A 15,246-nucleotide genomic window follows, 5' to 3' on the forward strand; every position below is an offset into this window, starting at 1 on the left:
CTAGAAGCCTACCTCCTTTCTTTTAGAAAACTGTCCTGTTTCGTAGAGTTACTTGTGGCCTCCTTTTGCCTTAATGCCTTCTTTCCTGATATACCTAGAGCCCATTTTTTCCCAAATGTTCCAACGTTTCTGCCATATGCCTTTGAATAATATTTCACAGAAACTCAAACACGCCTCCTTCCTGAGGCTCTTTATCCCCCAGGGTCATTTCCAGGCCAGTTACTCTCTAAGCTACCCCACAGCTGCTATGGCGGTGACTTCTCAACACAACGCTAGAGCCTCCCTTGGCCCTTGGCGGAGGGGGCCGGTGTGGGGAGAGGGTTCGGGGGAGAAAGGGTTGGGAGATCTTTCCTTTTCTTGGATTCCTGTGTCTTTCCTTTCTGGGTTTATTCTCCCATCTGACAAAGCACATCCTCTATGAGCTCCGTAAATAAAGTTTGCCTGGGAGGTGTACTTTTGAATCCCTACATGCCTAAAACATGTCTTTATTCTCTCTGTGCTTGAAGAAGGATGGCCTGGGCATATGATTGTAGGTTAAACGAGCATTTTCCCCCAGTTTTGAAGACAAGGCACCACTGTTCACTGGAATGCTCTGAAGAAGTGCGGTGCCATTCTGGTTCCTGTATGTGTTCTGTTTATCTCGTGAAGCTTTTTTAAAAAGATCTCCTATTTGTCCTGAGTTCTGAGATTTCACAGTGATGTGACTTCCTGTGGATTGTTTCTTTATTCTTTTCTTCATTTGTTCTTTGAACTGCTCTTCCTGGCTTCAGATGCCTGTGTCCCTCCATGACTAATTTTTTTTAAATTTTTTTAAGAATTATTAAATTCTTAAATAGTGTCTCCCTGCCTTAACCTCTATTCTCTTTGCCTAAAATGTTTATTACTAGATTTAGTAATATTACTAGACCTGGATAGAGCATCTCATTTTTATCACTTTTTTCATAGCTATTTCCTAACTTCATTGTTTGTTTATTTGTTTTGTTTGGTTGGTTTTTGTTTTGCTCTACCTTCTGGGAGAGTTGCTTGATTTTCCTTCAAATCCTCCTATGGAATCTTTACTTCGGTTAAATATTTAATCTCCAACTCTTATTTATTTATTTTTTTAAGGAGCATTTGGTTTTTATATTAGGGCTGCAATAGCTTTACTTATTTCTCTAGACAATTTCCTAGGCCTTTTGAATTTTCTTCAGATGTCCTTTGAATACCTTGTTTTCCTCCAGGTTCCTTTTTTCTGTTCGATTATTTGGGTCTCTGGCTTTCATGTTGGAGGCTTGGCTGCCCATTACCACTTAAAAGGGAGTTACTGAGAACCTGATCAGGATCTCAGGGGAAGAAGGTAAGACCTGTCGATGGCAGAATGTACTATATTGAATCCCATCCTAATCCAGCTTTCTCCAGATTGGAACCCCTAAACTTCCCGAGGTATGCCTTTCCCTCTGCCCAGTGCACGCGTGTGTGCACACACACGCACACACACACACACACACACCTGGGCTGATGAGTTTCTTCCAAGGGAAAAAACAGTCCTTCCCAGAAAGCATCCTGTATCTGGCTGCTGGCATGGACAGCTTGGCAGAAGAAGTGAGACAAACGCCCCACCACTTGTCACCTTCGCTGTCACTCAGTCCTGTGGGGGCTCACCGAGGTGCAGTGGGGTCTTGCCTCTGTTCCCCATCATGGGGGGGCTCAAGGACCCCCCAGTATTGTGTTTGGAGTTTCACAGGATCTGTATTTTTAGCCTGCTTACTAGCCACACACACCACCCCCCCGATGGGCCTGTCGTGTGCCAGGGTCTTGCCTCTTTGGGGATGTTGCCAAGAAAATTCACTTGTCACTGGGATCTTCCAGCACACTTAGATGCCATTTCCACTGTCCTGTTGGGTTAGCTTCTACTCATCCCTCTGCTTTGGGTCTCTTGCTCTTTTTGCCATTTTTATTAGTTTATACTCATTTTATTTATTTATTTATTTTTAAAATTTTATTTATTTATTTGACAGACAGAGATCACAAGTAGGCAGAGAGGCAGGCAGAGAGAGAGGGGCAAGCAGGCTCGCGGCTGAGCAGAGAGCCCGATGCAGGTTTCAATCCCAGGACCCTGAGATCATGACCTGAGCCGAAGGCAGAGGCTTTAACCCACTGAGCCACCCGGGCACCCCTTTATACTCATTTTAACAAGATGTGGGGAGTGAAAGGAGGTAAAAGAAGTCAGGCTGCCATCTTGAACCAAAAGTAACATTTGGGATTTCTTCCACTTTCTTTATATATATATTTCACATTATTCAAATTATAGCAGTTGCTAGCTATATTCTCCATATGATGCTTCCATCTTTAGAAACCATTGTGCAGAAAATGCTAAATTCTGTAACATATCAACATGACAGGGTAAAGATTTTATACACTGATACTAATTATAAATTATTTAATTAACATGACTTGTGCTTTTTAAAGATCAGTTGAGAGAGAACTTGTCAGCTGCGCCAGACTTGTTTCCATAGCTGTCCTGATTGTAGACTCCGCCACACCATTTCTTGCTATACAGACTTGCTTTGGAAGACAGAATAAAAGCAGATTTCTAAGTTAATTACTAGTGTTTGTGACAGAGATTCAGTTTTGTTCTATTTTTATAGAAAATGTGTTCTTCTGATTCTTGAGGAGGTTATGATATCCATGTAGGAAAAAGGTCTCTTTAATTTTATATGCTCTGCTAATCTTCCTTGCTTTATCTCTCTTTTATCTTTTTTCACATCTTATTCTGGAGAGAGGATCCCTGTTATTTAAGAAGAGTGTCGATATACAGAAGATAATAATGGAAATATTCAGCTCTTAAAGGGAAGACAGGGTTCCCAAGGAACATCTTCTTGGCCACTAGGTCTAAATAAATAGGCTTGATTAGAGCCTAACCTGCAGATTAGAGGCTATCCATATACTGTCAGAACCTTTAGTACTAGGTGAATTAGGGTACTCAGTCATCCTGAAATAAAGTGAATTGGACCAGATGGGTCTCTTAAGTCCCTTCTGATGATAAAATCTACTGTGAAATCCTCAGCTTTCTTGATAGCAAAGTATAATGGACCATTGCTCAGAAAAGTTCTAATGGATTCCTTCTTGGGTTGCACTATCTACCAAAAAAGTTGCATTCCCAAAGCCAAACAGAGCTCATAGACAAGCTAGATGTAGAAATTGGAATTCCATATTATGCTACACACCTAACTTTGTTCATGATCTTTGCTTGCGCTCTTTCAGTCCCAGAAATAATAGCGTGCACCCCGGTGACGCATGTAAAGGTAGGCGAAGGCAGAAAGGGGAAGACACCCTCCACTGGCCTGGTACGTTTTGAGATATGCCAGAGGGTAGGAAAATTGTTGGGTTTTTTTTTGTTTTGTTTTGTTTTGTTTTGCGTCACCAATTCTAGAGCAGCTTTCCATTCTTAACAGAACTTAAATTTGCAAAGCACGTGTTTTTAAAGCTTTGCCTCTGACTTTAACACACATCTCTGTTAGAATGGTCATTTAATATAGAGAATGAATGAGGAACACTTAGGAAATGTCATATATGAGATGACCGAATCCTGTTCTTCTAAGTCAGTTATAGGAACTGGGGAATTTAAAAAGAAAAATGATTCATTCCTTTTAAGTTTTGTAGACCAAGAAGTCAGTTCTGCCCAAAATCCTTTTTCTTTGATGCTATTTTTTTTTCTTTTTAATTTGTTGTTAAAATAAGTTTAAAGCACTTCAGTCAGGAGTAGGAAATCATTGAAAATCTAGAATTGTTCTATATGAATTAGATGTAATTTTTCCTTGAAAATAGTTTTGAGAAACAATTTCAAAGAACACTATGAATGTATTATTTTATTTTATTTTACTTCTAAACTCATATACTTCCAACTTGGTATCTTCCCAAGCATGAGTAAGTTCATATGTTAATGCCTTATTGTTTTCAGTACTATTTTAATAACATATTTCAATGCCAGAATCTGAACTGTAAAAAGGAAGAGGTACTTTTTTTTTCCAAAACAAGGTTTCATTTTAGAATCTCATAACAGTTTAGAAAACACAGTCCCATCTTTATGTTTTTGAGGCCAAAATTTGAGTCTTGGGTTGTTTTTTCAGTATTTAAAATATGGAAAATGTTAAAGCTTATTTCTTCATAGAAAATGTCTCCTAATCTGATAAACATGTTCATTTCTGTTATAGTTTAACCTGTTATTTTTTAATCTGTGTTCTTTTTAAAATAGTAATTGTTCATTTATTTGGGGGAACAGAGTGGGTATTCCCCCCACATCCTGAGCAGGCTTTTTTTTTTCCCACTTTCTATTCTGAAATTATAGATTAAAAGAAATTTACAAAGATAATAGAAATGCCCTCCCAGCACACTCCCTACCTCCCCTCATGGTTGTGTCATATAATTATAGTGCAGTATCAAAGCCAGGAAATGGACATCATGACAGTATGTATGTGTAATGACATACATACTTTACTTTCTCACGTGTGTAATTTCACATAACCACCACAATCAAGATACTGTTCTATTTCACAAAGGTCTCCCTTTCCATACTCCCTTAAATACACACACACACACACACACGCACACACACGCACGCACACACACGCACCCCTCCCTAACCCCTGACGACCATATATGTGTTCTCCATCTCTGCAGTTACGTAACTGACAATGTCATATAAATGGAATCATTTAGTATATGACTTTTGGATATTGGCTTTTTTCGCTCAATGTAAATGCCTTTGAGATCCATCCAACTTGTTGCATGAATCAGTAGTTCTTTGTGATTTCTGACTAGCATTCCACATTCTGGATATGCTGAAGTTTAATTAACCATTCACCCACTAAGGGGCATTTTTCAAGTTTTTGACTATTACAAATTAAGCTACTGTGAACAAGTGTGGATAAGTCTTATATGGATTTGGTTTGCATTTCCCTGGAATAAATGCCCAGGAGTACAATTCCTGGGTTCTATGTAAGTTTACACCTGGCTAAAAAAAAAAAAAAAAAAAAAAAACCTGTCAACTGTTCTCCAGAGCGTCTCTACCACGTAATATTCCCACTCGTTGCATACTGTGATCCAGTTTCTCTGCAGACTTACCAGCATGATCTTGGTGATAGCACGTTTTTATCTTAGTGGCCGTTAACAAGTGTGTAGAGAGAACTCTGTCCTCTTAGTGGTCAGGGATGTGGAACATCTTTTTCACCTGTTTGTCTGCCCTTCATATGCCCTCTTTGTTGAACTGCTTCTTTGTATCTTTTGCACATTTTCCAGTTGAACTGTCTGGGTTTTTTTAAAGTTGAGTTTCGAGTTATTTGTATGTTCTAGATAGGAGTCCTTTGTCAGATACATATTTTGCAAGTATTTTGAGTCTGTAGCTTATCTTTTAATCCTTGTAACCGGGTCTTTCACAGAGCAGAAATTTTTTAATTTTGGTAAGTCTAGTTAATCCATTTTTTTCTTTTTTGGATCATACTTTTGTTGTTCTATCTAAGAACCTTTCACCAAACCCCAGAATCCCAAAGATTCTCTATTCTCATAATAGAACCTCTATTATGTCCTTAAAATTCTCTAGCTTTATGTCTTCCAAGTAAATCTATGATCCTTTCTGAATTTCTGCATAAGATAGGAAGTTTGGGTCCAGATTCATATTTTGGCCTATAGATGTCCGGTTTCTTCAGCACCATTTGTTGAAAAGACCGTCCTTCCTTCATTGAGTCACTGTGGAATCTTTGTCAAAATCAGCTGACCGGGGGCACCTGGGTGGCTCAGTGGGTTAAAGTCTCAGGTCATGATCCCACGGTCCTGGGATTGAGCCCCACATCAGGCTTTCTGCTAAGCAGGGGGCCTGCTTCCCCCTCTCTCTCTGCCTGCCTCTCTGCCTACTTGTGATCTCTGTTTGTCAAATAAATTTAAAAATCTTAAAAAAAAAAAAATCAGGTGACCATACTTGTGTGTGAGGGATACTTGCACTATATTTGGGTTCTCGTTCCGTTCCATTGATCTGTATGTCTGTCCCTCTGCAGTATCACACAGTCTTTATTACTGTTGTTATTTGATAAATCCTAAAAATAAGAAGAGTGATTCCTCTCACTACATTCTTTTTCAATATTGTTTTACCTCCTATAGTTCCTTTGTCTTTCCATGTAAGTTTTAAAAGAACCTTATGTGTGTTTGCATGTAACTGATACAAGGTTTTGCTTGGTACTCTTCCCGTCTTGCACAAAGTTGCATTTAAACTACTTTGCTTCTATCTGCTTCTTCTTTGTCCTCTATATTGTCTGACATGATTGTCTACTCTGAAAATATCAAAAATTAAAATTTAAAAATCTAAAAAACAGATTCAGCAAGGTTGCAGGGTATAAGATCAACATACAGAAGTTAATTACATTTCTGTATACTAAAAATGAATGCAATAACGAGTGCATAGAAAATTAAAAATCCACTATTATCTAAAATGGCTAAAAAAACAAAATACTTAAGGGTAAAGCTAACAAAGTACATATAGGCCTTATATTTTGAAAGCTGTAAAACTCTGACAAAGAAATCTGGGATGATATAAATAAAAGGAAAGACATATCATATTAATAAACTGAAAAATTCAGTTTAGTAAAGATGTCAATTATCCCCAAATTTCTAAGCAGATTTAATGCCCCCCAAAATCCCAGAAAGATTTTTTTATAAATACAGTTTCCATTTTCCTGCATTTTTTTTTAACAGGGACATCTAGAATTTCCACATTTTAAAAATGATGGCTTGACCAGGGAAATGATTTTCCAACACTACCAAGTACTTTTTTTAATACTTCAAATTAAAGGGACGCCTGGGTGGCTCAGTTGGCTATCCATCTGGCTTTTAGTTTGGCCCAGGTCATGATCTCAGGGTGGTGGGATTGTTGCGCTCAGCAGGGAGTCTACTTGAGATTTTCTCTCCCTCTTCCCTCACTCACATGCCTGCATGCACCCTTTCTCTCTCTCTCAAATAAATAAATCTTTTAAAAAAAATACTTTCAGTCAGTAGTAACACTTTTCCTGTAAAACTTGAAGGCAGTAGCTTCTGTGTGCCATGCCTCGTGCTGCCATCCTGAGTGCCCACCATAACCTTCATGTCCACACTGGGAAGAAGGTGCTCTTGTCATCTCTGTGACAGAAAAGCAGAAGTGCATGGAGGGAATTTACTCAGCCAAAGTCACAGGACCAGATCGTACAGAAGCAGGATTGAAACATACACCAACTTGAGTCCAGAGTCTGCCCTGCAGTCAGAGGTCTTGCTGCCTTCCTCAGTATTCTAAGGGACTCAGACCAACATCTTTCTCAGATAACCCTACTTCTTAAAAATCACCATAATCCTTTTTGCTACCTGCTTTCCTACAAGGCTGTTTTGTTTGTTTGTTTGTTTGTTTTGAGAGAGAGAGAGAGAGGACGGAGGTGAGGCAGGAGAGTGGGGCAGAGGGAGAGAGAGAATCTGAAGCAGGCTCCATGCTCAGCACAGAGCCCGACTCTGGGCTCCATCTCCCAACCCTGAGATCACGACCTGAGCCCAAATCAAGAGTCAGATGTTTAAGTGACTGAGCCACCCAGGAGGCATTACCCCCATGCAAGGCTATATTTTCTAATATTCCCAGTATACCGTAACATTCCAGTTCTAGCTAGAGAGTTGGACCCAAGGATTATATTAAATTATCCAGCTGCAAGGCAACATTTAATAGATCATTTTTGGGGGGCGGGGGGGGAGAAAAGAGGTTTAGCTAAAGAGCTTTCCCATCTGTCAGAGAAGGGTGACTATGGAAGTGCTGTCTTTTGCCCTGCAAGTGGAGATGGATTTTGGAATGACAACGTTACTTTTCATAGGTGTCAGGGGAAGTAGGTCACTTTATAGTATTTATCAGAATATTTGAAAAAGCTGACATTGAAAAATGAGAAGTTGAATATTGAGTAGTTCTTTGTCCAAAAACTGGAAATGGATTACTAAGATATTTTCTTCTGAGACAGACAATAGCTTTTTGTATATACTTTCTTTTCTCCTCTTTCCCACTAAGATAAATTTGAATTTAATGGTCAGTTGTAGCTTCACAAAAGGAGTCGTTTTGCCTTTACATATATATATTTTGGCTTCATTTATTGAAATATTTTTCTGGGCATACTTGTATCCACAAGAAAGCTCTAACCTCCTTTTGCTCCAGAAACAACAATTGGAGAAATCGAGAGAGCCTCAGTAATAAAACAGGTGAGCATTTAAAAGCCTTTGTCTGTCTTTAAAGCTATTAAACAGAAGAGAAAAATCCAGTGCTCTCTCTCTCTAGAAATCAGTAAAGAAAAAAGAATATCACAGAAGAGTTAGATTCCCTCTGCGCTAATGGAGGGGGAAGTTACATGAATCAAAATGTTCATTTTGGAGATGTAGGCATCGCATCCCGTGGTTCCTAGTGATATTGTTCAGTTCAGAGCCAGCGGCCTCCCATCGCAGGCGTGCAAAGTCCTGACTGCAGGATTTAACGACTCCCATTTCTAAATTGCAGTTGTGGATAAACATTTTCTAAAGAATCTGGAATGACATGATCTCAAAAATGATCTGATACTCTGCAAGCAAACGTAACACCATTAGCCTATGCACCAAGGTCAACCTCCCAGCTCTTGAGCACATCGGAGGCTACCTCTGACCTCCTGGTGTCATCAGCGCCTGTCTTGCCCCGTAATCATTCCTTAACCCAAGACGTGGCTCCTAGGTGTGATGTCCATGGTCAGCCCATAAACGCACAAGGCATCTTCAGAGCCTGTACACTGCTTGAAGGATTCTGCACAGTCCGTATATGGAAACACGCTGTGTAAAAGGTACTAGAATTTCTGGGTCATAAAGCATGTGAGACACCAACTACAGTACAGATCCAGAACCACTGGAGCGTGTGGGAAGAAAGGTGGTCCACTGACAAGGCCCTGCTGGGTCTCCGTGGCCATGGTTGACAAGATGTCCATCTCCCTCTTCCTTCCTCTCTTTCATCCAGGCCTCTTCATCCATACCTTCTTCTTCTTCTTCACTGTTTCTTGGAAGACTTAAACTGAATATCAGAAATATTCTTGCCACTTTCTTGGGGCACCTGGGTGGCTCCATTGGTTAACATCTGACCTTTGATTTTAGCTGAGGTCATGATCCCGGTTGTGAGGTCCAGCCTCCAGTCAGGCTGTGCAGTCAGTGGGGAGTCTGCTTGAGAGAGTTCTCTCTTTCCCTCTCAAGGGCCGGGGGGGATAAATAAATAAATAAATATATATATATATATATATATATATATATATATATATATATGTTTTTTTTTAAATATATATTTAAATATTTTAAAAATATATATTTTTTAATATAGTCTATTCGATTATTCTTTCAGTTTGTCTTCAGATGTTTCTGCTGACTTTGTCTTCTGTCTTTGTGTATTCTCTGCCCTCCTGTTCCTGTCTTCTTGCTCTGAACATAGATTAAATCTACACAATGGGAAATGTTGAAAAAGCACTTGCCATTCACCCGCCACACCCTCCTTCCCACTGCATGGATCCCCTCTAAAATTTCTTGAACAGATGGTAAGCCTGTGTCTTGCACAAATCCTTCCTGGGAAGAAAAGCTCATTCTTTACAGAGGACTTAGTTCCAGTGCAGGATACTCTTAACTGTTCGAAAATTCTTCCTTCAGTCAGTCTGCAGATCGCCTCTGCAGTCTCTGTTCTTCCTCAGATAGCAGTGTTTCTCCAGGTCCTTAAAAAGAACAGTGGCTAAGGCGGATTGCCCCCTGTGCTAACGTAGGTCCTACTGCCATCTGCATGGCACAGGTCAGGAACAAGGAGGCCAGGGAGATGCTGCGGTAAAGGGTGGAGCCAGGGGAGGAACCCCAGAACCTGAAGGATGCAGCCCCATGAGCCCCTCTTTCCTCCTTGTTTGCTTAGCCCATCTGGTCCTCTGTCATCGGTGTCTCTCAGACGACTTTCCTCCACTCACCACTGGAATGGTTACGGGTTAGACTCTGACTTTTCCGTCTTTAGCTCTACCCCCCTGCTGTTCTTCCTTAGAACCCAGCCATCCTATCTCACTGCCTTTTCTCTGAGTTGTGCAGTCTGCGCTCTGGAATGTTGTGAATGCCACACTCGCCTCAGTATGTCCAGCACCTACATAGGTGGCTGGTGCAGGGTTGGCTTTAGTCGGTATTTGTCTAGTGATTGACTTCCTGCCATTGATATTATATATGCGGTGAATTCTGAGCTGTTTCTCCCTGGGGTCTCTGATTTCCCATTGGTAACCTTCAAATTCAGGGAAGCGATATGTTCTTCCTCTGTCTTGTAGGAGATAAAATTGTAATTGATCAGAGGATCTGCTTTTGGCAGAAGAAGCAGTAAAGGGAGAGTCGTCGCTTCTTGTCACTTGTAGGTTTTGCCTCTGTGGCAGTCTGTTATCTGTGCCAGAAGGTAGCTGCTGACTCAGTGGAGTCAAGGAACGTTCCCACAGCAACAACACTGGTGTTCCATCTTGCAGCATCTGCCCATGCCCACCCATGGTCTCTGAGGGGGCGTCCATAACCTCCACCTGGACCCACAGCGTCTCTCCCCCCTGCCATTCCTTTAGAGCCATCATCATTCAGAAAGGTCTCCTCCAGGGTCACAGGCCAGTTACAAGATGTCCCAGACAACCTCTGACTCCTCTAAGCCATTACTCAGCGCCTGTGTTAATGTTTGTAGTTCTGGGTTTTGTGTCCCTGTTCTCAGCACGTTTGTGTGAAGCCTCTCTCCTACCTCATGCTCATGTTTCTTTTTCTGCTATATCTTTTCTGTCAGCATACACATGTGCTGTCATTTCTACCATCTTAAAGAGGTAAAAAAAAAAAAAAAAAAACTCTCTTGATCCTACTTCCCCTCTAGCCATCACCTCTTCTCAAAGCTCCTGGAATAAGCCGCCAACACTCAGTCTCATCTCTCTTCCCTTCTCTCCCTAGCACTTTCCCGAGCTCTTTCTACTGAAGTCGGCAGCTAGTTTCCACCTTGCTACTTCCTTGTTCTCTTTTTCTTGTTAGCAGCTATACTTATCAGACTATGTATTTTCTTTATTCCTCTTACTTATCATCAGGTATACGAGCACCATAAATGTGGTTCATTTTCTTCATTGCCTGATCTACAGTAGATGCTCAGTAAACATTTTCTGAATGAACCTTGAGGCTGCTGGTGCTTCCTACCTTCTAGACCTTCTGTGTACATGAACTTGCTTAACCATGCCCCTTTAGGGGGCTGCTCCCTTGAGGGCAATTAGGTTGTAGGACGTTGTCATTGTCATAGCAAGTGGGTCTCCATGGTCTGAGGGACTCATGCCTTCTACAGGCAAGCCCAGAGGTGGGCTTAAGCTTCGTCAAGACAAAGTCTGGTTGTTACCTCATCACCTGATGACTAGCTTGTTATTTTTCCTGCGTTAAGAAGACATTCTGTAAATGAAACAAGATGGGATTGGGTGGGAGACAAACCATAAGAGACTCTTAATCTCACAAAACAAACTGAGGGTTGCTGGGGGGAGGGGTTTGGAAGAAGGGGGGGTGGGGTTATGGACATTGGGGAGGGTATGTGCTTTGGTGAGTGCTGTGAAGTGTGTAAACCTGGTGATTCACAGACCTGTACCCCTGGGGATAAAAATACATTATATGTTTATAAAAAATAGAAAATTAAAAAATAAATAAATAAATAAAAAGAAGACATTCTGATTTCCTTAGGAAGATATTGGCATAATTATTTTCCACCAAGGAGGGTGAAGTGAAATTTTGAGATCCCCTCAGAGAACCTTCCCAGACCGAGTTTTTATTGTCACAGCCACAGACTGGATGTATTGGGCCTATTTTTCATATTTTATGAAGGCCATCTTGCCGAGTTTTCAAAACATCCTTCCTCCTCTCATTCCCCCTCACTGTTTCATCCCTCTGGCACAACCTAGCGTGGCTCTCTGCAGTTTCTCCCGACAGCGGGGGACACAGTTTCTGCCACCGCAGCAGGAAGGAGGTTTTGTTATGAAAGCAGCCTGAGGCCTGGCATCGGATGGGTTGGAGGTGGTGAGGAGGGCACCTGCTGTGTTCTTTCCTCCCTGCCTCTCTGGCTCACATCCAGACCAGCCCCTCGTCCCTCCTTCCAGGGATGGGTGTTTCCATGACTGTTAGAGCAGTGCAAGGGCACAGGGTGAGAATATAGCCAGACCTGAGGTTGACAACAAGCTGGCCAGCTTCAGGCAAGTCCCTTACACGTTCTGAGCCTCAGTTTCCCCATCTGCTAAGTGGAACAAATGATACCTGTTAGGCAAGGCTGATAAATATAAGGTATCCATCCCACCTAGCCTGAGGTCTGGCAGAGGAAAGGTAGCGCCCCACCTCGACAAATGGTTACTGCTCTATTTCTCTTCTTAGACTTAGTGATTGTGCCTACAATCGAAAGCTTGAGAGATCATGAAACACTAAACCTCAGCAACCACATTTTGGCACAAGCAAGATAATTCTTGTTAAAAAATAATGGAAAACTTCATTTCTCGCCAAACAAAATATGATAGAGACTGAGGGGGGAGAAAAACGATTTCAAAAAGTCTACTCCCTTTTATCACTTTGAATGAGTCATTTTTCTTTAGTAAACAGGAGTGAGAAGCTTAAAATTAATCAAGATAGAGGCAGATAGCATCATTCTAAAGTGAAAGCATGAAGGGAAGTAGTAAAAAAAAAAAAAAAAAAAGGTGCCTTATATGTGAGTGGATCATGAAGGCGGAGCGTTCAGAGCTTATGAAAGACACATTTTGTCCATCCTGCAGTGTCTGTAGTTTTTACAAGTTTTTATCAGATTACTTTTACTATGGACTTGCGATTACCGTAATCCTGAGAGAGCCTCTTAAATGCACAGCTGTGTGTTTGTTTTCTTTGCATAGCAGGAGCATGGAGATGGGGAAGGAAGCAAAGCCTTCGGGATAGTTTTAGCTTTTTGTTGTTTATACTGAGGCAGAGACCCATCCTGAATTGAACACATGTCAGACAGGGTCCCTGCAAGAGATACCATCAGGGAGTGTGGCCTGGAAGAAGGGGTCCTGGTGGCAGTTGAGAATGGACAGGCGGGAGAGGGTTGTGCTCCCCCTCACCCCCCGAGATGTATCTTTGTCACCAGGATCTCCCCCTCCCTCCTAACGGCAGCTTGCTTCCAGACACCTCCAAACTGCCTAGCAGAGCCAGCAGTTTGGCCTCCTGACTGCTGTTCCAGTTCCAGCGAGCTCAGATGCAGAGCTGGAACAGGCCTGGGCAAGTTGAATGAACTTATTAGTCATTCCTGAGCTCCTTGTCACCTGGACCCAAAAATAATACTTCAAGTGCAAATTGTGGTGAAACCTTACCTTGTGCCATTCTCAGTTGGAAAATGATTGGTCTAAGATTGGTAAGTGCTAGAGATTAAACTGTGTGCCGCGAAACTAGACGTCGATCTACTGAGGTGTCATACTTTGAAAATGATTATTTGTCCCACAATTCCATCTAACCCTTAAAAATGAAAAAACTACAGTTATCGCTTCTGGGTACACTTGAGGCAGAGAACTAGTTGTTCTAACAACTGCTGTATACCAACTATTCAAGAAACAGTAATTCTAAGTGTTCCTTGGCAAATGAGATCCACAGTATTTGTTTGAAATGAACCTACTGGTTGTGCTTTAAAATTCTACCTTGTATTAATTTCCCTTTGTGCCACATTAGCGTTCTAAGCAGAGTTCAGTGCTGGTGTGTTCGTTAAGTTGTGCATTGGCAGGCTGTTGCCCCAGAGTCTCCAATCAGAAGGAGGCATTTTTTTTTAATAATTTTTTTTTCTTTTAAAGATTTTTATTTATTTATTTGACAGACAGAGATCACAAGTAGGTAGAGAGGCAGGCAGAGAGAGAGAGAGGAGGAAGCAGGCTCCCTGCTGAGCAGAGCCCGATGCGAGACTCGATCCCAGGACCCTGAGATCATGACCTGAGCTAAAGGCAGAGGCTTAACCCACTGAGCCACCCAGGCGCCCCCAGAAGGAGGCATTTTGAGTGTAGTTTCAAATGTGTTAAGTTTCTTCCCAGTGGCACTTTTGGAGCTTTTCATTTGACATATTAATTGAGTCTTTATAATATAAAATGATGTGCTAGATCTTCTGCTGGGTGCTTGGTATTTTATTTCAGCCTACTATGTGCATGGCTGGTGGCTTTTCTAGAAATAGCAATCAAAAGCACGTGATCCCTACTATCCGATGCTCTGGGTCGTAAGATAGTATGAAATCTCCGTCTTATGTTGCTCGTTCTTCTTTCTAATTTATTTCTCATTATTTCCATCCAAGTTCAGGTAACTTTGATAGCTCTGCAGTCAGCGGTATCCAGAAAGAAAATGAAATTAATGGAACCCAATTTATAACCACTCCACCTTCTCTACTTCTGCATTTAAGCTGTTAGCAAATAGCATGGTTATTTGATTTCACAAAAAGTTAGGAAGGTAAACTCTAAGTAGTAAATAGCCATTTGCTAAGCAGTAAATAACCAAGGTTAGAGTTTAGAACTAAAATATAATTAGCGTGGGTCCTTAGCCATATTACTCAAATAAAAAACACGTAAAATGCATCACCCATATCTTTTTAAAAGCACTGGAGTGATGGTGTGACTCAGTGAGGTGGGCCTCCTCCTTTAGGGACATTGGCAAGATTGAATTTTAAAACCTCGGGCACCTGGGTGGCTCAGTGTGTTGAGTATCTGCCTTTGACTCAGGTCATTATCTCAGGGTCCTGGGGTCAAGTCCTGCACTGGGCTTCCTGGTCAGTGAGGGGCCTGCTTCTCCCTCTCCCTCTGTGCCTCCTTTCTGCTCGAGCTCATTCGTGCTCTCCTTCAAATAAATAATTTTTAAAAAATAAAAACCTATAAGATGCATTAATGCAGTCCTGAGGACATCATATGTGCTTACCAAGAAGTGGTCATGATTAACACGTTAATTATTAAACATAATACCTAGGAATTTACCTAATACAATTAGAGTGATCTTGATCTACTGTCAAAAAAAAAAAAAAAAAAATGCTGCTTTGTTTTTTCTCCCTTCAGGTTGAAAAATGTTTCACAAATTTATTTTAACACGTTGTGAAGTGTATTTCAGAGTAAATATCCTTTTACCCCAAGGCTGATGCCTAGAAATTAAAAATATTTTCAGAAATGAAGGATCGCTCTGTATTGTCACCCTTAATCTTTGTTGTTGCATGTATGTGCTGTG

At 41.2% G+C, this 15,246-nt stretch overlaps 1 protein-coding gene across 9 annotated transcripts in view; it reads left to right on the forward strand.

Annotated features, from left to right (window-relative positions):
• FAM110B (family with sequence similarity 110 member B) overlaps positions 1 to 15,246 on the forward strand; it is a 184,365-nt gene that overhangs the window by 121,204 nt on the left and 47,915 nt on the right. The window lies entirely within an intron of this gene.

This window comes from Mustela nigripes, chromosome 3, assembly GCF_022355385.1.
Source record: "Mustela nigripes isolate SB6536 chromosome 3, MUSNIG.SB6536, whole genome shotgun sequence".
Lineage (NCBI taxonomy): Eukaryota > Metazoa > Chordata > Mammalia > Carnivora > Mustelidae > Mustela > Mustela nigripes.